Source organism: Nanorana parkeri, unplaced genomic scaffold (genome assembly GCF_000935625.1).
Source record: "Nanorana parkeri isolate BGI_ZX_2015 unplaced genomic scaffold, ASM93562v1 scaffold548, whole genome shotgun sequence".
Lineage (NCBI taxonomy): Eukaryota > Metazoa > Chordata > Amphibia > Anura > Dicroglossidae > Nanorana > Nanorana parkeri.
This window is the reverse complement of record NW_017306816.1, coordinates 669,771-690,462: the sequence shown is the minus strand read 5'-3', so window position 1 is coordinate 690,462 and position 20,692 is coordinate 669,771. Positions and strand designations below refer to the sequence as shown.

The window sequence follows — 20,692 nt, the reverse complement described above, 5'->3', positions numbered from 1 at the left end:
AAAATCATCATTCAAAGCTTAAAAATTGTGCAATGTTCTGGTGAGTCATGTGACATTACAGATCATTCCTCCTCCTCTGAGAGCAAGTATTTCTTTCTCCCGGAAAGGGCAGCACTTAATTACAATGACTTGTGAGCGTGATAGTATCATTAGCCCAGGCCAGTGTGAGGATGTCCAACCATGGACTGAGCCCATGGTGGCCTGGGCTCGCAGGGAGAGGACCAACGTTGGATGAGAGATGTCTCTAGGGGGACAGCACCAGAAAGGAGGAGAGTATTGCAGTAACAGCAACTTTTTTCCCCTGGCAAAGACTGTTTAGCTGCTTAGGAGTTGACCGGATTTCTAACAGGATCAACAGATAGTTTTCTGCACAGCTTTGTAAAAATATAATACATAGGTATTGGGTCTAAGCCATGGAGATGGAAGGGAGAAGGAGATGGAAGGATCTAGAGGTCCCTGGCACCATAGCAGTGCAAGGAGAAGACTCTTCAATATAAGCACATAGATTTCAGAGGGTCCCTATGCAAAAAAAAAAAGAGCTTGGACCCTATACCCTTTGATGATCCTCCTTGCATAAATCAACATCTAACTTGGGTATTCTGTATGATTGATCTCTTCACAATTTGCTTCCTCTCCCAGTTTCCTTAAGGAACATACAGGGCACCCATAGCTTGTTGTTCCTGTAAAACAGCTGATTACTCATTTCAAGCTGCTGCATTTCACAATTCAAAAAATTCTACTTACCTCAGACTCAGACAGATTGCAATAATAAACAACCAGTGTTCTAATCCCTCTCCACTCTATCCAAAACGAGAAAAAAAAGTTTTGGCTTCAGTTGCACTTTAACTAGTATTGGCAATGGTAAACATTGCTTGCAACAGGGACCCCAGGAACAGTCTAAACAGGTTTGTCCTGCACTTTTATTCAGCAAGGCAGCAAACAAGCGCAATTTCAACACAGGAGGGCTTTGTACAACAAGTCTATAGCATAAAACAAAACATCTGCTTCTCTGAGCCACTTACTAAACTTAGTTCAGTTCCTAACTAACAAGATGCCCCCTAATGGGATTCCAAAAACAAACAGGCTGCCCCTGTTCCTTTTTAGGTTTCTGTCATCAGTCAGCCTTTTCACCCAGCAGCAGAAAGAGCGAGAGAGAGAGCACCATGAGCATCAGTCAACTCTCATCATAAAAAAGGCTTGTGGACAGCGCAGACTAATATAATGACCCGGTTACCAGGTACAGCACTGACGGGTCCCCTTATCCTTTAGTGTCCCTGTGCAGAATGAACAAGCAGTATACCTGTAACTGCATGGCTATGAAAGTCCAGTCAGGCAGAGTAGTAAGAGTACCTCATAACAACAAATACTTAAAGTGACATTAAACCCTCAGATTTTTTAACATAAACCAATACTGTAATGTGTTTAATGGGTTTAATGTCACTTTAAATTTAGCTGGTACTCACCCAGGCAATGCATGCCTCTCTTGTATGTGTACCAAGGAATCGCAATGCGAGGTTTTTTGGGCAAAAAAGGTGGCTAGTTCTCTCTGCAGTTTTGCTTGTATGATCAGCTTTGTTAGAGCTGGTGCTCTTCCTTAATATCCCATTACAAATGTATATACATGATAGAAAAACAATACAAACTCTGTATGCCTTGATCCACAGAGGGTAAAATGTGAAAAAATAAATGAATACATTAAAAAAAACTAAAAACGGTCAATGCATTTCATCTCTGCCATATAAATGTATAAACCATTGCCATTGGTTTCCTTGAAAGCCAATTAAAGATCGCCATTTCTGTGGTCTATGGGCAACATGGGCCCACAATATTTCCTGGAAACTGGTTTTATATTATCCGGACTCTGGAAAGGGACTTTCACAGTCACGTTTTATCCAGTCAGGGGAATGGAAGTGCAACTCCAGTAATTATATATTTTCCTTGCAGTACCAAAGGGTGTGTAGTGACACAGTTCCCACGGTCTGAACCGAGTGCCCAAAGTGTGCGATATGTCGCCAGAGCCAGAGTAAGGAAGAGGTGTGTGGTGCTGGGTAATGCGGATTTCAGATAAGACACACAAGTCATGCGGGGGGGAAAAGTTCTCCCTCGTGTCCTTGAGAAAGAAACTGGCGTCAAGCTGTCTATTGCAGAAACATTGAGTACATAATGTTTGTGCGTCTACCTGCCTGCAGTGCTGGACAATCGACAGACCTTTGCCTGGGTGACAGAGCATGCTGAAATTTAAACTTATGAGGGCAGAAATGTGGGAGCTGCCATTGTTGACTGGGTTTTTAAAGGTGCAGGCATGGATCCTGGCTCTACTACTTGGAACAAGCATGCTGGCCATTGCTTCACACTGACTGCATGCTGGCTCCAGTTCAGGGACCCACTAATAGGGATAAGTGAAATTAAAACTTTAATTTCACCTACATTTTAGCACAAAAAGGGATATTTTTACTAAAATTTTGCCATTTTGGTGAAATGCATGGGTGTCAGAAAGGAAGCGGAAATTAAGGTTTTTTTTGTGAGTTTCAGGTTGCAATGGACTTTAAATAGCTCCCGAGGGCTATGGAAGCTCCTTTCAATTGTCATGGGCTGGTTCTTGGTCTAAAAAAAGCAGCCCCCTGTTAGCTTCATTGTTTTATGGCTTTCTGGCCCGTGTTGAAATTACTACAGAATTGACACCCCCTTCCGTACTGCGTCCTCCTATCTGGAGTAGATGATGGCTTCCTCTGGCATATAGGTGTTGTAATGCAGAGGAAGTGCTGACAAATCTATATACAGTGCCTTCCCTTCTCCCAGCCTCACTTTAATTTCCTGCCATGATTTTGTTAGACCCAGCCAATGAGGAGGAAGGGAGAGTGCTAAAGTTAGCGCGTATGTGACTGCATCCAAATGGATTAAAATATTTTTGTTTCTACTAATATCTTTGACCAAAAACACTGTCCTGTGAGTTTCATTTGGTAAGCTTTAGTATAAAGACTTGCCATCTGGGTTAAGTACTTACCTAGTAAAGAACGTGTGAAAGTTAGGCAACCAATTTGGTTCACTGTGTTCAGATAGATTAGGAGATAATTTATAAGGGGTTGTCTTGTGTTACTGCTCTTTGAGCGGCCTAGACCATCATTGATGCCTCAGCCCCATAACCATTCACCTTTATTGAGAAAGATATCCTCATTAAGAGAGAGAAGAGTGGGTACATATAAATGGGTTTAAAAACAGATGCCACAGACATAAAAATGGTCTTTGTGATGCTCATAATTTTAGGAACGCATCTCTTGAGTTTCTCATTACACTTATTAGCCCCCAAAAAAACCTTTGTGAGCCTCCCACATTTTGTTTCATTAATCAATTAAATTCAGGTCAAATAAGCTTTATTGGTGGGACCAAATATATTGTAGCATTACCGAAACAACTGAGGAATTAGTATGGATTGAATGGAAGGTGGGTAAAAGGAATAACTGACAGGATAGGAGTGGAGTCCAGGAATAATATCTGGAGAGGGGATAATAAAAAAGGGGATATGAGCAGAGTCCAGGAATATTACCAGGGCAAAATATAACATAAATAGGATAGGATGTGAGTCCAGGAATATTATTATGCTAAGGGATAATATAAATGTGATAGGAGATTGCTACAGTAATATTATCAGGGTAAAGAATAATATAAAGGGTATAGGGGGGAGATTCTGAATAGTTTAATGTTAGGGGATAGTATAAAGAGGATAGGAGGGGAGTCTAGGAATATTTTCATGGTAAGGGATAGTTTGAAGAGGATAGGAGGGGAGTCTAGGAATATTTTCATGGTAAGGGATAGTTTGAAGGAGGATAGGAGGGGAGTCTAGGAATATTTTCCTGGTAAGGGATAGTTTGAAGAGGATAGGAGGGGAGTCTAGGAATATTTTCATGGTAAGGGATAGTTTGAAGAGGATAGGAGGGGAGTCTAGGAATATTTTCATGGTAAGGGATAGTTTGAAGAGGATAGGAGGGGAGTCTAGGAATATTTTCATGGTAAGGGATAATATAAAGATGGTGGGATCGGAGTCTAAGGATATTTTCATGGTAAGGGATAATATAAAGATGGTGGGATCGGAGTATAAGGATATTTTCATGGTAAGGGATAATATAAAGATGATGGGATGGGAGTCTAAGGATATATTCATGGTAAGGGATAATATAAAGATGATGGGATGGGAGTCTAAGGATATTTTCATTAGAATTAATAATATAAAGATGGTGGGATGGGAGTCCACGGATTTTTTCATGGTAAGGGATAATATAAAGATGGTGGGATGGGAGTCTAAGGATATTTTCATGGTAAGGGATAATATAAAGATGGTGGGATGGGAGTCTAAGGATATTTTCATGGTAAGGGATAATATAAAGATGATGGGTTGGGAGTCTAATGATATTTTCATGGTAAGGGATAATATAAAGATGATGGGAGGGGAGTGTAAAGATATTTTCTTGGTAAGGGATAATATAAAGATGGTGGGATGGGAGTGTAAAGATATTTTCATGGTAAGGGATAATATAAAGATGGTGGGATCGGAGTCTAAGGATATTTGCATGGTAATGGATAATATAAAGATGATGGGATGGGAGTCTAAGGATATTTCATGGTAAGGGAAAGTATAAAGACTAAAGAGGACACGTGTGGGATCTGTCTTAAGAAAAGGGTAAAAGCTCCCCAAAACATTGGCTCATTTGCCACCTACACCTGTCACCTGATGTTTCACATGTAAACTCTGTGTCTGCTAACTGTTTCTGTCTGATACCTTTTGCTGTTTATATGTACTGGGACTCCACATGGTCTATATTATGTTATCTGTACTGCATAGTAGTGGAAAGTTGGCTTATGTATAGCATAGACTTTTGGACTTTGTGTTATTTTGCACAATCCGTATACCAATCTTGTACTTTTTGCCTAGAAAATTAAACTACTGTGAGATTTGAAAACAATTTTTCTCTGGTGAGCTGGCTTACTCAATTTACTAGCTAGCATTTTCAGGACAGCCCAGCAATTGCAGCCTCCAGTATTTCACTAACCACAGGTTTCCTTTAAAGCCCAATTGAAGCTTCCTATATTCTTTCTGTAATACCGTCAGGCTGCTTATATAGTAGTAATTGGGGGTTCCTCATATACATTTTTCTATCAGTACTATTTGCTGCTGGAAAGGTTAAAGCATTCTCTGCATGCAGCACCCTAGAGAACGTTCTGGGTCTCCAGTAATCCAACACGCTCCCTTACCAGTGCGCCAAACAACAGCACTCATGCTCCCTAATCAGCGCTGTACTTGGGCAGGCGGACATGTCAGACTGTTGGAGATCCAGCAGAAGTCTGGCTCTCTAGCATACTCCTAGCACAGGGTGTTTTTACCCTGACTGCTGCAAACAGAAATGTTAAAATATAAAAAGGAGCCCCTATTTACCCATTTATTATCATTTATGCAGCCTGATTTTCTAATACAAACGTAAAGCCCATTCCAGGCAGAACCCCCCCCCCCCCCAAAAAAAACCCATTGCAGTGGGGCCCCCTTATTACCCTCTTCCCCGCTCTGACAAGCCGCCCAAAGCTGTTCGGTACTCAGATCCAATAGTCCTGCATTGTACAGGAGGATGACACGTTCATGTCCACAACATGGAGCATTGAAGAGAACACTGCAACGAGGAATAAGGGAAATATCACATTTTATTCCACTAACTCTAGACTTCATGAGCATTTAACCCTTGCATTATAAGGGTGGGGTGGGGGTCACTGCAAGGGTAGTTTTGGTGTTCAGATTTAAAGTTGAACTCTGGGCAAACAGCTATATGCACAGATTAAATACATACAAAATGATTTCTATTACTGTCCATCCAGTCCTGAGACATCACTGAAACATCTTTGTCACACAGTACATCCCTGTCTTTCAGGGCAGGGGACATGATTTGTTCTCTGCTGCAGTTCAGTGACACAGGTTTCATCTCTCCCCCAGCCTATTACTAGACACTGACAGTGAAAGGAGACGTTGCAGACTGATCAGCTCACCTCTCTTTCTCCTCCTATCAGCATGCCCCTTGCTAGTACATGAACACTGCAGCACAGCTGATTGATTTGTTGTGCTGCTTCTCCCTTCCCAAGTCTGAGCTCTGTTGTACTGGTACTGCAAGACTCTGATACCAGGTGATGTTCAGGTACTGCTTGCATTTAAAAAATACATTAAAAGATGCATTAATATGGGGTTTTTTTTTTTATATCTGGCTGGATTTCTGCTTTAAAGTGTATCTAAAGACACATGTCCTTTTTCCCCTCATTTTAGAACAATGAATGCTCTAGAAATACCGGTCAGTTTTTACATTTTTTTTATTACAGAGGTTCTAACCGTTTCACACTTGCCTTACTTTAACCCTTTGTTTGCATACTTGTCTTCCTCACATTGAGATCCTCTGCGCTGAAGACCAGCCCTTCCTGTTCTTAAACCTTCTAGTGCCAGCATCACTGGCTCTTTCCGAAGAAAAGAATAGTGCTCAGAAAAGGACTTTTACACGGATCTGGATTGATCCCTCCCCTTCCCCCCAGAACATTGACCAACAGGTGTCTGCTTCCACCATTGGCATGAAAATATATATTCTTCTGAGTTGGCCAAAACCTGCATGTGACAAATCAAGTTTATTATGACAACCTTAAGCCCCTACAATTTAGGTCTTCTGTCTTGCAAATGACAAGCGAATCATCCAAAACGGCCAATCCAAAGTTAGCTTTCTTTCCCACCCTGGCCTAGAAGCCTAACACTCGCAGTGGTCTCCAAACTGTGGCCCTTGACTTGCAACTTAACTGACCCTTGGGGTCCTGCTCATTTCACTGACACCAACAGCTGAACACAATTCCTCCCGCTAACACCAAGAGCGGGGCTTACACAAATGGTGGGGCACAATTCCACCCATTAAAACATCAACAATGGGGCAGTATTCCCCCCACCAACACCAGCAATGGGGCACTTTTCCTCCCACTGATAATTACGATGGGGCACTTTTTATTCCACTAATACAAACGATAGGGCAGTAGTGCTCCCACTGATGGGGCACTATTCCTCCAACTCATACCAATGATGGGACACTATTCCCCCCACTGCTACCAATGATGGGGCACTATTCCTCCAACTGATACCAACGATGGGGTACTATTCCTCCCGCAGATACCAATGATGGGGCACAATTCTTCCCACTGATAACAAAGATGGGGCACTTTTCCTTCCACTGATACCAACAATGGGGCAATATTCCTTCCACTGATGATCACAAATGGGGCATTCTTTCTCCCCTCACTGACCACGAGCACTAGGTCCTCTTATTTTTTATTTTTTTTAACTACCACTGAGCCCGGGGTATTGTTTATTACCTCTGATACCGGGGCATTTTCTACTCCCACTGGCCACAGTTCATTGTCTTAATGACAATAAACTGGCCCTTCATTTAGAAAGTATGGGAACCCCCTGCTCTAATCCTTCCTCTGGTTATACACCAGCCTTGGTAAGATGAAGAAAGGACATCGCAAAACCACCTAATCTTTAGGATAGGAAACTTGACATTTTTTGTACTTCCTAAAAGTTTTTTTTTTTAAGTTTTAAACATTGTTAAAAGCTGTAAAGATGCCTTTTGATTTACTAACAACTTGTAATACAGCTGTGACGTAAAGGTTAGAAAAGGACATGTAAAAGAAGAGAGCAAGCATAAGAACTCATTGCTCGTGTTTTAAAAAAATGAAGTTTAGCAGTAACAATGTATTTAGATAAAGCATAGACTCACCAAGCTAGCGCTTCTCCAAGTCAGACACCTTTGTGGTTTGTGCAGGTGGCCAGTGCTGGGTGATAGAGGGGCAGCATCTGGCCTGTTGGGTAGAGATCTGTGGGCATGTTGTTGGCTGGTCACAGTGAATATCCTCCCTCTGTGTGAGAGGCAGCAGATGACAGGAGTGTGGGGAGAGATGCTGGTTACAACTTGCAGACAGTCTTGAATGCTTTCAGCTTGTCCCACCCCACGCAAGACAGAACATAGTGCTCCCTCCCAGATTAACTCATCAATCTCTCCATGTATAACACTTTGCCTAATTCCAACCCCATCAGTGAAAAAGGAGATCATCGCCTCCACAAACCAGCACAGAGCAACTCTACTGTATATCTGAGATTATTGTCACTAGGGTGGGACGCAAAGGGGTGCAAATGTGAATAGGAGAGAAAATGCTAAATACTTAAATTATATATCTCAGTAGCCGACTGATTAACTTTCAAGGACAGATTTGGGTTTGTTCCTAGTTATGGTTGTGATTTTTGTAGGGGGTTTAATTGCCAATAGCATCCTTCCTTTTATACATGGGAAATAGAATTTAAAGTGAATCTGTGCTTTGCCCATGCAGGTTAACTTTAAAGCTGAACTCCGGGCACAAAAACTTTCATTTAAACTGCTCCTGGAAGGAAGCTCCTGTACAGAGGTAAAGTGTAGGGATTGTTTCATGCTGATTTACTGCACAGATCTGGAAGGAATACACAAAGGTCCCCAAGATTAAGGCACAGATGCATATGGCTCTTGCATTTATACAATAATTGTTTCGCCCAGGTTTCAGCTTTAATGTAGATTTTCTCAGACTCGTATACTTCCTTTCATTCCAATGTCAATGTCAATTCCAAATCACGGGTTTGCTTTAGGGCCCATTCAGACCTTGATGTCTTGGTGCATTGTGTTAATGCATGTACATTAACACGTGGCATTTGTCATGCAGTTGCATTGCATTAAAGTAGCACATTAAAATGAATGGTGGGGCAGCACACTAATTGTCTAAAAAAAAAAAAAAAAGACCATTTTAGGGTACACAGACACAACACGTGGTACGTGTGAGTTGTGCTGCGCATATGTAGGAATTGAAAGAATGGTACTGCAACCTGCTATTGCATGTAACGTGTGTTGCATTACTCCATGCATTACTACAACACACCACAGTGGAAAAGTGTGGATGGGCCATAAAGCCTAATTCCAGGTAGTGGTAGTATTAAAATGAATTAAAAATTGCACCCTTCCCCTTAGCTATCCACAGTCAGATAATTGTTCTCGCCATGGATTCTGCTCATTTGACAGCCAGTTCCCTGAATTCACTCTTCTCCCTTTGACTTTGTCCTGGTCCCCACCCCTCTTCCTAATATACAATGCAGGATCAGCAGTCACATCCCATCCTGATAACATGGATGCTGGTCCTGCATTGATGACTTACAAGTGCTCGCCACATTCTAGCTCTGTAGAGCAGAGGATCAGACCACCGGCTATCGCGGGGCCACATAGTTTGACATTGCTTTGTTTTTAAGCTCACCACCCAAAAAAAAAAGAACAAATTTATTGTACCTGGAATTAGATTTTAAGGGAACACTCCAAAACATAGAAAAGCTTAATTTAACCTTAGACTCAGAAAATGCATTTTTCTTGCTAATTAGCTTAAATTTCCATGCCGGCTTTCATCATAGGTAGCAGTATGACCGGCACACTAAACCCCTATGAGTGCTGTTAATACCTTACCAGCTCTGATCTTGAGGTTGCAAAGCAGTGAGGCCTGACATAAAAGAGAAACTGGTGACAAGGGACTGCAGTCCCGCTTAGAAGCATTTAGAAAGCAGACCATCTCTGCAAGAGATTTAAACTCAGATTATAGATTGCATAAATGATTCCGATTTCCTATTGGAAAGGTAAAGTCTCTGATTTGTATTTATTTGATGTAATCGCTCTATGATATACTGTAGATTTATGATATCTGGGCTGTTTAAAGGGGCCCCTTCACAAGACAAAGCACCTTTTCCAGAAGCCTCTCTGGGAAGCTTTTGTTCCCCGACTAATGCAGGTGAAAAGATTTACCTTCCCTGCCCTGGAATTAGCATTCTGCCTATAAGCGGGAAAGTCTGCTTCTTTCTGAAGCTTTTCAGGCAGGTTCACTCCATTTTCCGGACCAGATCTCGAAAGCAGTGCATTATGTTTTGCCGCGTTCTGTTTTTTAGCTTAAAATGGGCTTTCAGGTTCGTTCCACTGCGTTTGCATGCATTTGTATGTGTTTTTGATGCATTCCCATGCGTTCCAGGGCATTCTAGTCCAGGCCAAATGAGACATGCAGTATTTTTCTGGTCTGGAACGGACTGCGCTGGTGTGAACAGAGGCCAGAAATAGCATAGGGATACGTTAGGATGCATTTTGGGTCCGTAAACAATCTGGTCTGGAGAGGATCTGGATGTGGTGTGAACGGGCCTGTAGGCATTCCGCATTGTGATAGCTTCTTAAAGTAGAAGAAGATAGTCACCCGCACACCACAGTCCAATGTATAAATACACCTTTATTAGATGCTAATAAGGACTGTATAGAGTTCTGAAATGCTACAATTCACAAGTGATGCCATGTATTCTTAGCATCTAATAAAGGCGTATTGATACATTGGACCCTGGTCTGCTTGGATCTACACGGTGCCATACACAGGTCATTCCAGCACCCATTTGAATACATTGGGATTCTGGTCCGGAGTGCGATGGGACAAAAGCTATTATAGATTCTTAAAGTAAACCCATAATGGTAGAAATATAGGAATCACCATATCCAACTTGTTTTAACAGGTGCAGGCAGTGGGGCTGTTTGCTTGTAGTTTAACAAAAAAAACATAAAATGGGAAATGTTTGCAATTTTTTCAGATCACACTGGACCGGAATGCAGGTACCGATCCGATCTGGTGCGGGCGATTGCATTGCAGGCCTCCCGTCCAGGGGTGGGATGGGGCATGGCGGTGCATTGAAGTCAGCTTGGCTGCGGTGCCATTGATTTCAATGCACCACCATGCCTCCTCCCACCCCTGAACGCAGGAAGCCGACCAGAATGCACTCCAGTGCGTTCCAGCAGCGAATCGTGTGAGCTGGTGTGAACCGGCCCTGGGAGTCCTTTCTTGCGCAAATTTCCCATTGATGTTTTTTCCATCTCACTCCTAATAACCATATTCAACCATAACCAAACTTACTTATTGAAGATGCCCATAGGATGTACTTCCTCAATGTACTGACACCATTTCACTCAGCCCTGTGAATATGCACTTCATTGTGTCAACTCTCACAGAGCCTGCCTTCTGAACGACAACTCAACGTCTGAAAAATGTTACATTATCATCGCTCACTGGAAGCAATGCATGATGGGATATGTAGTCTTGAGAAATGGAGATATCACCACATCGAGCATCAGGGAAAGAGATGCAAAGCACACTGGGACTCCAGGAAGTTGTTGGACATGATGGCAGACACAAGGCAGCACTTATTACATAAAAGGGATTTTTTTTCATGTAAGCTTCGATTGATTTATTAAAAACAACTCTAATATGTATTCCTATTACAATGCTGATGTTATAACAGGAGAGGAGATGCTGGGACTTTACAACTCCTTTAAATAAAAGGCAATACATTTGTAACGAGTTTTCATCTTGTGTTTATACCACTCCGTGACTCGGACAAGAGATTATGAAAAGAATGTATGCCGAGCGCAGGCATCTGTGACAGATTACTATGTAATTACTGCAGAGCAGAGTTCCTGATTTAGAATGCCAGAGTGGTGAAGATCCTTTAACTAGAAACTTCAACCAGACAGCTAAATGCACAAACCAAATCCATTTAAAATTTATTTAGAAACTGTTGTCCTCAACAATGATAAATCGGCACAGCTTGTGATCCAACCACCCCTGTTGGGCTTTACAGGATCAGGAGAGGGAGACCGGTCAGCTTTCAGCTCTGCAGAGTCTGTGTCACTGCCCATCTCTTTTTGGTCAAAATCACCACTGCATAGACGACGACTCCTCCTCCTCCTCCTCTGTACATCCGCCTACCTCTCCTTTCTGCTTGACAGCTTCTACAACAGCCACTCCCACCGTAAGCCTGATTTTCAACTTTTAGCTGGTGTGTGGCAACTGTATGAAAACATACGAGTTTAGTTCCAGCTGACTTGAGAAACAGTAAAGTAATTTAACAGTGGATAGATTTTTATATACGGATCTGTAGTTCTTCTTTAAAAGCAGAACTCGGGTTAAGTGCTTGTGTATCTAGGTTAAAGAAATAAAAAACAATGTTATACTCACCTGATCCTTAGGCAAGTTCCTTACCCCCCACACCCCAACCCCCCCCCCCCCCCACACACACACACACTGCAGCAGTCTAAAGATCCTTGAGTCATCACATTCTATACAGTTTATAGAATAATACAAGGGCTTCCACTGCCAACCTACTACTAAAAATGCTACTTGACTGGCTGTTATGGATGATCCCAAACAAATAATAAGCGATCAGCAAAGTATGATTAGGCATCCTTACCACCACACCTACTCCAGGTTAGTGACTCATAGTAATAAAGTCCCAATGACAGTCAGGCAGGTAGCATTTTCTGAAGAGGTCAGCAATGGCAGCCTCCCAGTTATTTTGTAAGGTGCAGTCCTCATCACTACATCGTGAGTCCCTTAGCTGGAACAAGCAGGGTTATACTAGGTGTCCCATTACTGACTGACTGCATGCTTTTTCCAGATCAATGACCTTCCAAGTAGTGAATTATCCTTCCAAGACCTTCTCTAGCCAAGATGTTTTAATCTGTTGCTTTGTGCCTGCAATGGAACTACAAGTCTCAGCAGGCTCCTAGTGACCTCAGGGATCTATTGTTTCACACCTGCACAGGGTTGAGATACACAATGTACTTTCCTGAACAGTAGCACAATAACCGATATACAGTTTATTACTACTGAAGTGATTCAGACCACAACAGGCCCGCACATGTCACCCGCTCAACACGAATCTCCAGTTTTTCATTTCAGCTTAGTGTGCCAAAGAAAAAGCAAAATTTAACAATGACGAAATCAGGACAATGCAACTCATACAACCAATCTAGACAGCTCCAGACAACGCAGCTAAAGCAGGTTTTCAAAAAATTAAAGGGCCAGTGCACCCAAAACTGAACAGTTTTTGGCAGATGCTGGAGAGTTAAAGTCTAATTACTGCTAAATAAATATATAGATCCCCTAGCAGCTCTTTACAATAACAATAAAAAAAAAGCAGTTCTGACTATTCAACGCTCATCCTATACTCAGTGCTGCCCCCCATCCAGCATTATTTAAACAGACTTCCTATGAGCCCAGGTCATCAAGGCTCCAACCTGGGCTCAAAAGGGAGATTACTGCATTCCTGAAGTGGTGCTGACACTGTCTTTCCTTCTGGAGGGTGGCTACTTTTGTCCTCCATGGTCCCTGTGTGTTGTAAAGTAGCCAACGCTCCAAAACGCGCTCCCGCAATGGACTACAATCTCAATACAAATTAGTAAACTAAACACGAGATTGTAGTCCATGACAGGAGTGAGCTTGGAGCGGTAGCTACTTTACACCACACACAGGAACCATGGGGAACAAAAGTAGCCCCCCTCCAGAAGGAAGGACAGTGTCAGCACCAATTCAGAGATGATTGGAGGATCTACAGCCGAGTGATACACAGATAAGATACATTGTTGTTAATAGTTAAGGGACTTGAATGTATTTTTAAGATTTAAAAGGAGAACTATGGGGTTAGGGCTTTTCTCCTTAGTTCTCCTTAGGGTAACGGGAGGACACAAACTAGCGTCCTCCCTCAGCTCAGTATACCGCAGAGCCAGCTGTACTCGCCCCCTCCCCCGCCAGTCAGTGCTGGAGGATCGGAGTGGGGGAATCCAGTCCCTCCCGTCACAGCAGAAAGCCGCGCCAGGATCGAGAAGTGAGCGAACGCCGGTATGTGTTCGTTCACTTCCCGATCTACTGAGCCGACCTGTGACAGTCTCATTGTCACAGGTCGGCTAGAACTCTGAGGATGAGTGAAAAGCACTCACCTCATAGTTCTCCTTTAACTCCTGAGTTTAGTGTCACTTATATAAATGCTACACATTGTAAGTAGCATTTTCTACTGAAACAAAGTCACAAATTGAAGAAGTAACAACAAAAAAAGTGGAAACTGCTGCCATGAAAAGCCAGTTGTGGCATTTTTGTCCACACAGCAAACCTCCAGAAGAGGTTCTCCTCATATTTTGATCATGGTAGGCAGTTTCTTTGTCTCTACTATCCTCTCCATAATATAGCTGCTTATGTATTAAAATGGAGGGAGTGCATGGGGAAAATGATTCATAAAGAGCAGAAGATGGATAGAGATCAAGAAAGCAAGATAGGTGGAAAGAGAGAACTTGAGAGGGAGAGGGCTTGAGAGAGAAAGAGAGAGATTCAAAAACAGACAATGAGAGGGATTGAGATAAAGCACCCTTTAGAGGGACTGAGAGAGCGCACCCTTTGGAGGGATTGAGAGAGCGCACCCTTTAGAGGGATTGAGAGAGCGCACCCTTTAGAGGGACTGAGAGAGCGCACCCTTTGGAGGGATTGAGAGAGAGCACCCTTTGGAGGGATTGAGAGAGAGCACCCTTTAGAGGGACTGAGAGAGCGCACCCTTTGGAGGGATTGAGAGAGCGCACCCTTTAGAGGGATTGATAGAGAGCACCCTTTGGAGGGATTGAGAGAGGGCCTTTTCGATGGATCGAGAGTGCGCCCTTTAGGCCCCGTTCACACCTTGGCATACCAAGGATGTGCATCACGTTCGTGCACAATTTTTGCTGCTTGTTCCCCATTCACGTTAATGGGCTGCACAGGGCAAAGCAGCTCATGCAGCATTTTCAGCTGCTAGCTTCCTACGGGTTTAAACGTGCATCCATGCATGGGGAAAAACGAATTTTTTCCTGGCTTCTTTGGGGTGCCATTTTTTGAGGCATTCCATGAACTCGCTCTCTCAATCCCTCGCATTTTGTGCACAGAGGACTGGAAGAATGTGCAGCCGACAAATCTGCAGCAACTGCATGATGCTATCATGTCAATATGCACCAAACTAAGGAATATTTCCAGTTCTGAAGGCAAAAGGGGGTCCAACCCAGTACTAGCAAGGTGTACCTAATAAAAGGGCTAGTAAATGTAAATATCTGCACAGCATCCTTTTTATATTATCCCTTACCCGCATATTATCCTCAGACATCATTATCCTCATAAGAAGGAGAATCAAAAAGTAAAAAGGAAAAATATATTTACCGACTTTAATAGAAGTAACTGTGAGCACTTGACCATATCACTTTTCCACATAGTCCCCATATAAGATCATGCACTTGTATAACTTAACTAGCTTCTGTTTCCTGCAGAGAAGAAGCTTTTCGGCTGCTGCTGAAGCCAGGTGTGCACCGCTTCCTTTGTATCATCTGCGGTGAACCTGTGACCATGGAGCGCCGCCTTTCTTTTGCTCTCCGGCTTGTAGTGGTGGACCCATGTCTCGTCGCCCGTGACAATTCTCTCCAGAATACTCCGATCTTTTTCATACCGTCTCAAGAACTGGGTCGCAACCTCGACACGCTGTTTGTGCAGAGCAGTAAACTGTTTGGGAACCCATCGTGTGCAGACTTTCCTGTATCCCAAGTCATCATGTATTATGGCAAATGCGGATCCATAGCCGATATCCAAATGTGCAACCAATTGAGACACTGTTATCCCCTTGGTATTCTCTAATCAAGGTATCCACTCTGTCGTTGTGGTCTTGTGTGAGTTATGTTGATGGGCAACCAAAATGAGCTGCGTCGGTTACGCCAGTTCTTCCCACTTTAATCCTTTCTACCCACCCACCTTTCATTGATTCATGATACTATAACCATACTGAGCCAATATCCAACGGTGAATTTCCACTGGTTTCAATCCCTCTGCCCATAGAAAGCGCACTACGGCACGCTGTTCTTCGATGGTGCAATTTCACAACGGAGCATCAATTTTTCTGTCCACATGACTACCAATCAACTAAAGTTCGAGCGCTGTACTGTGCATGGTTGAACTACCCAACATGCTATGTAAATATGCTGCATTGTGCAAGCTTCTCTCCGTTCTGGTTACTGCGTCACTTATAAATTGCCTTTACGTTTGATTCTTCCTCGTAATTCATCATTAGTTGTGGCAATGCTAAAATGGTCCTGCCAATAAAGCCTATTTGAATAAAATTTGAGATACAACAACTGAGAAGGCAAGAGAGAGAAATACAGAGGTTGACAGAAAGAGTGAGAAATAGAGAGAAAGAAGGATTGACACATACGTTGTGAGAGAGTGAAATCCTGCCAAATAGGGATGCACCAATACAGTTTTTTCGGTATAGAGTACAGTTACCAGTACTTTCGCTAGCATGGAGCTGCCTTCCCAGGCAATGAGGAAGCTGGGTTGCGTGTCAATACCCGCCGCCCAGCTTCTTGATTGGCAGAGAAGCTGGCTCCATGCTGATTGGCCTGAGAAGCCGATTAAACAGTTCCTCAGGTATACATAAAGCAAAAAGTGTTCAACCTGGTCCTGAGTGCTGGTTACTACCCTCAAGTATGGAACCTTGACCTCGTACCACCCATCCATAAGAGTGAAGTCCAGTACAACATAGTCAGTTACAGAGGGATATGTGTCAGCAGCATGCTGAGAAAACGGGTCACGGTATATTGAACAAAAGAGTTCTCACCCTCCTAACACAGCCTGTCTTCAGCAGACCAGAGAGTGGAATAGAAATGAAAAAAAGGATATCATCAAGAGCTCATATACTAAGTAGGCTTGTGGACTAGACAGGGTTACAGCCCAAGTCCCAACTATCATCAACATATACATCAACTATAGCTCTAGAATCTTTCCTAGCACTAGGACTAACTTGACCTGGCATGGAGGTGAACTGCCTGCTGTATTCAGGGGACCTTCTACTGCTCAGCCTCACCATACAGAGATCATTTACAATACAGCAGCTCAAAGTCATACCACCATAAAGCCTTACCGACCAACAAGGACCAGGGAAAACCATGCAACAACTCATCAGCACAATGTCTATCCAAATCTCTCAATACCCCCCCCCCCCCCCCCAAAAAAAAACTACCATCACAGCCGCTGCAGAGTGCCTACAATCTAGCCCTATACCTGGAGATGCTACAAAACCCCAAAGACTAACAGATCCTGAACCTGTATAGACAGAGGAGTGCACAGAAAGAAAGTAGATACAGAAGTCAAGAGAAACTTGTATAGAAAAAGCAAAAGAGATCAACAAACATCAAAAGTAGCGCTGAACTGCTGTGTAGGGTTTAACTTACAAAACTGGAGTAAGGAATATGGTAAGTAGTACAGTTTATGCTTGCAGTGCGAGGCGGTACCATTGCAATGGTAATGTTTCTGGGGCTCCAAGTGGGTGATAGATAGATAGATAGATAGATTTACAATTTTTTATAAGATTGTAAACTCTCACAAACATAATATTACTGTCTTCCTTTATATTGTGAAGTGTTGTTGGTGCTATACGAATGCTGTATTATAATAATTTCTGCATACTTAGATGATCACAGAAGTACTCAGACTGTGTATTCTCCTATACCTTGTAAACATCGCTACTGCACATAATATTAGTTCAATTTACAAGGAGAAAAGGACATTTATTACATAATGGACTATGGAGACGGTTACTAATTGTTATGTAATTAGCAGGACTGGACCGTGTTCAGGCATTCCCATGTCCCTTCAGCAAAATTATCAAGACTAGTCAGGATTCCGTAACCTGGGATTAACAATCTACACATTGTACATGGTATTCACTGAAGATTAGAGGGGGCAGAGGGAACCTGATCTGTTCAAGGATCAGCAAACAAACAAGTTCCATCATTTGGTGACTTTCAGATACCTATGTAACGTTACAAATCCCTGTACAGACATTGATTTGACTTGGGTCAGCAGATCATCTTATGTTATCAAGTATCTCAAATCTCACTCCTTGTGCTATATTACACCCTCTGTTGCTTTCTTTGAATAATATCCTCCAATTCCCTGGGCCCATAGAGTACATGTCCCAGGCATGCATATGTATCCAGGGCTGTACACAGACATTAACCTGTGCGTAGCACACCTAAATGATGTCATTTTAAAAAGGCCCTTTCATCATGTGGTTAATTTAGTGAAATCTAAAGTACAATTTTGTGTTTATTTTGTTTTAAATGCTGCCTTACACCTTTAAAAATGAAGAACAACTTTGCCTGCAATGCTCACTTTATTCCCAGTACAGTCTCCACTGGGCATAGTTCTCTTAAGGGTAACGGGAGGACACAAACTAGCGTGCCGCAGTATACCGCGAGCTACAGCTCACGGTATACTGAGACGCCACAGTACAGCGCGAGCTACAGCTCACGGTATACTGAGACACTGGATCCGCCCAGCTGCGTGAGTGACAGCTGGCTCTGCCTATCTGTACCCGCCCCTGTCACAGCTCTCTGCCCTGACAGGATCGAGAAGTGAGCGAACGCCGGTATGTGTTCTCTCACTTCCCGATCTACTGAGCCGACCTGTGACAGTCTCATTGTCACAGGTCGGCTAGAACTATGAGGATGAGTGAAAAGCGCTCACCTCATAGTTCTCCTTTAACGATGGCCAGCGTCACCCAACCCACCCTGGGGGGTGCATCAGCCTGGGCTCACAGTACTCCTGAGCACTTTTCACCTCCTCTTCTCAGGATTGCTTCTGAGGAAAACTTAATGGAAGAAACACATTGGACAGGACAAAGTTTGTGCGACACCATCACATCGGTGAGGGGTGGGCAACACACACAGCAGAGTTGGAAGCAACTGGTGGTGTATCTCTAGCTCCACAAGGTTACGGTGTACATTATTCCTTGGTGCAGGACATAGCACACACACGTGAGTGAAATCTGTTTATGTGGTTTTACTTTAATAAAGATATTTTCATTATATATACACATCCCTCTTTCCTTGTCTCTTATTGTTGGGCTTGTGAAGTGCGTTAAGGAAGGATTTGCCCACTGCTACCCCTGAAGGGTTTTATGTACTGGGATCCCTTAAAATTAAAGTGACACTAAACTCAGACATTAAATCTTAAAAATGCATTCACGTACGTTAACCATTAACATCTTATTTGTGTATCACTCAGCTGTAGATCCTCAAATCATCTCTGAATTGGTGCGGACATTGTACTTCCTTCTAGATGGGGCTACTTTTGTTCCTCATGGTCCTTGTGTATGTTGTAAAGTAGCCACCGCTCCAAGCTTCCTCATGTGATGGACTACAATCTCATGTTTAGTGTACTAATTTGTATTGAGAGATTGTAGTCCATCACAGGATTGAGCTTGGAGCGGTGACTACTTTACAACACGCAGGCACCATGGGGAACAAAAGTAGCCCCCCTTCAGAAGGAAGGACAGTGTCAGCACCACTTCAGAGATGATTTGAGGATCTACAGCCGAGTGATAACAAAAATTAAAGTGCTCTTCACCTCCACTCACCAGAAGGGACCCCTCAACATTAAAGGGACACTATACTTTAGAGAAGTCTTAAAGAAACTTTACCTCTTACACAAATACTGTAAGATACATTTTGGCACTACTTGTGAAGATTTGCACAGAACGGCACTTTATTCACACAGTGGGGGAAGACTATTTTTACAGCATACCATCTCCTGTTTTTGGGACTTTTCAGTTTAAGTACTTCAATTTATGGATTGTTCTAATGTGAATGTATTTGACTGATGAGAAGTTTCCACACAATTGTATATTTATTCATTACTTAGCAATGTATGTGTTTGGTTTGTCTATATACCCTGAGGGGTATTCACACAGCTGTTGGCACTAGTTTAGGGTTTTAGGGCTAGAGCACAGATTTTAGTGATTTCTCCTGAGCCCTGCATGAAGAATAACCGCTGACTGCCAATCACCATGGAAGAAGAGGAAAGGCAATACAATACAAACATAAATATGTCCCAGGACGGAAGCTCTGTTACACTAGAGTTAGGGATGGCGCTTCACAGAGGGACCTTGATGAGGCAGTGTGGCTCCCACATATATTAGCAAATGTATGCAATAAAAACTTTTGTTGCTGGCTAGCGGTTAGGGGCATTGAGAACTTCTTGTATTTAATTGTTCTCTTAGATGCTCTGCCCATGTTACTTTTAAAAAGCTATGTTTAAATTGATTGCATTTGCCATTCAATATGCTGTAAACTGAACTTTTGCCATTTTGTGTTTTGTTTGCAAGAAGAGGAAGGGCTTGAGATGTTAGGCAGGTCTGAACACAAAAGTATAGGGCAGCGGTGGCGAACCTATGGCAAGTGTGCCACAGCCGGCACGCAGAGGCCCCTCTGGTGGCACGCGAGCCTAGGTCCCGGGTTACAGCGACCCACACACTCCAGGTGCAGGTCACTGTAAAGTCATGTTAAGTTTTTAAAGATTGCCGCTGCACATCGCGGCGGCCATCTTTAAACCTGGCAGGTGCCCAGATTCTATTTAATATATTGCTGAACCAGTAATATAATAAATCAGGGGTGCCCATTAGGTCGATTGCGATCTACCAGGGATCGCAAAGCGATCCCTGGTAGATCGCGATGTCCTGTCCTCCTGACGTGGGGCCTCTCTGGATACCCGCTGCTCTCCCCCATCTGTATGCAGCGGGGATACGAGAAGTGAACGAGGCGCTGCAGGCAGCGGCGGGGGTCGGAGCCGCTATCATCAGCAGCACGCCGAGCGGTGAGGAGAGAGAAAGAGCCGCTCGGCCTGGATCAGACAGCCGGCGGCTCTCTCTCTCCTCACCGCACATGCTGCTGTGACAACGGCTCCGTCCTCCGACTCCCCC

General features: G+C 43.2%; 1 protein-coding gene across 1 annotated transcript in view; it reads right to left on the bottom strand.

The window, feature by feature from the left end:
• The window catches only part of LPAR3 (lysophosphatidic acid receptor 3), an 18,361-nt gene extending 10,386 nt beyond the window's left edge, over positions 1-7,975 (bottom strand). Inside the window, exon 1 of the mRNA XM_018561865.1 lies at positions 7,785-7,975. The gene's annotated coding sequence lies outside the window, so the exon portion shown is untranslated. The remainder of the gene's footprint in view (positions 1-7,784) is intronic.
• Positions 7,976-20,692: the final 12,717 nt, after the last annotated feature.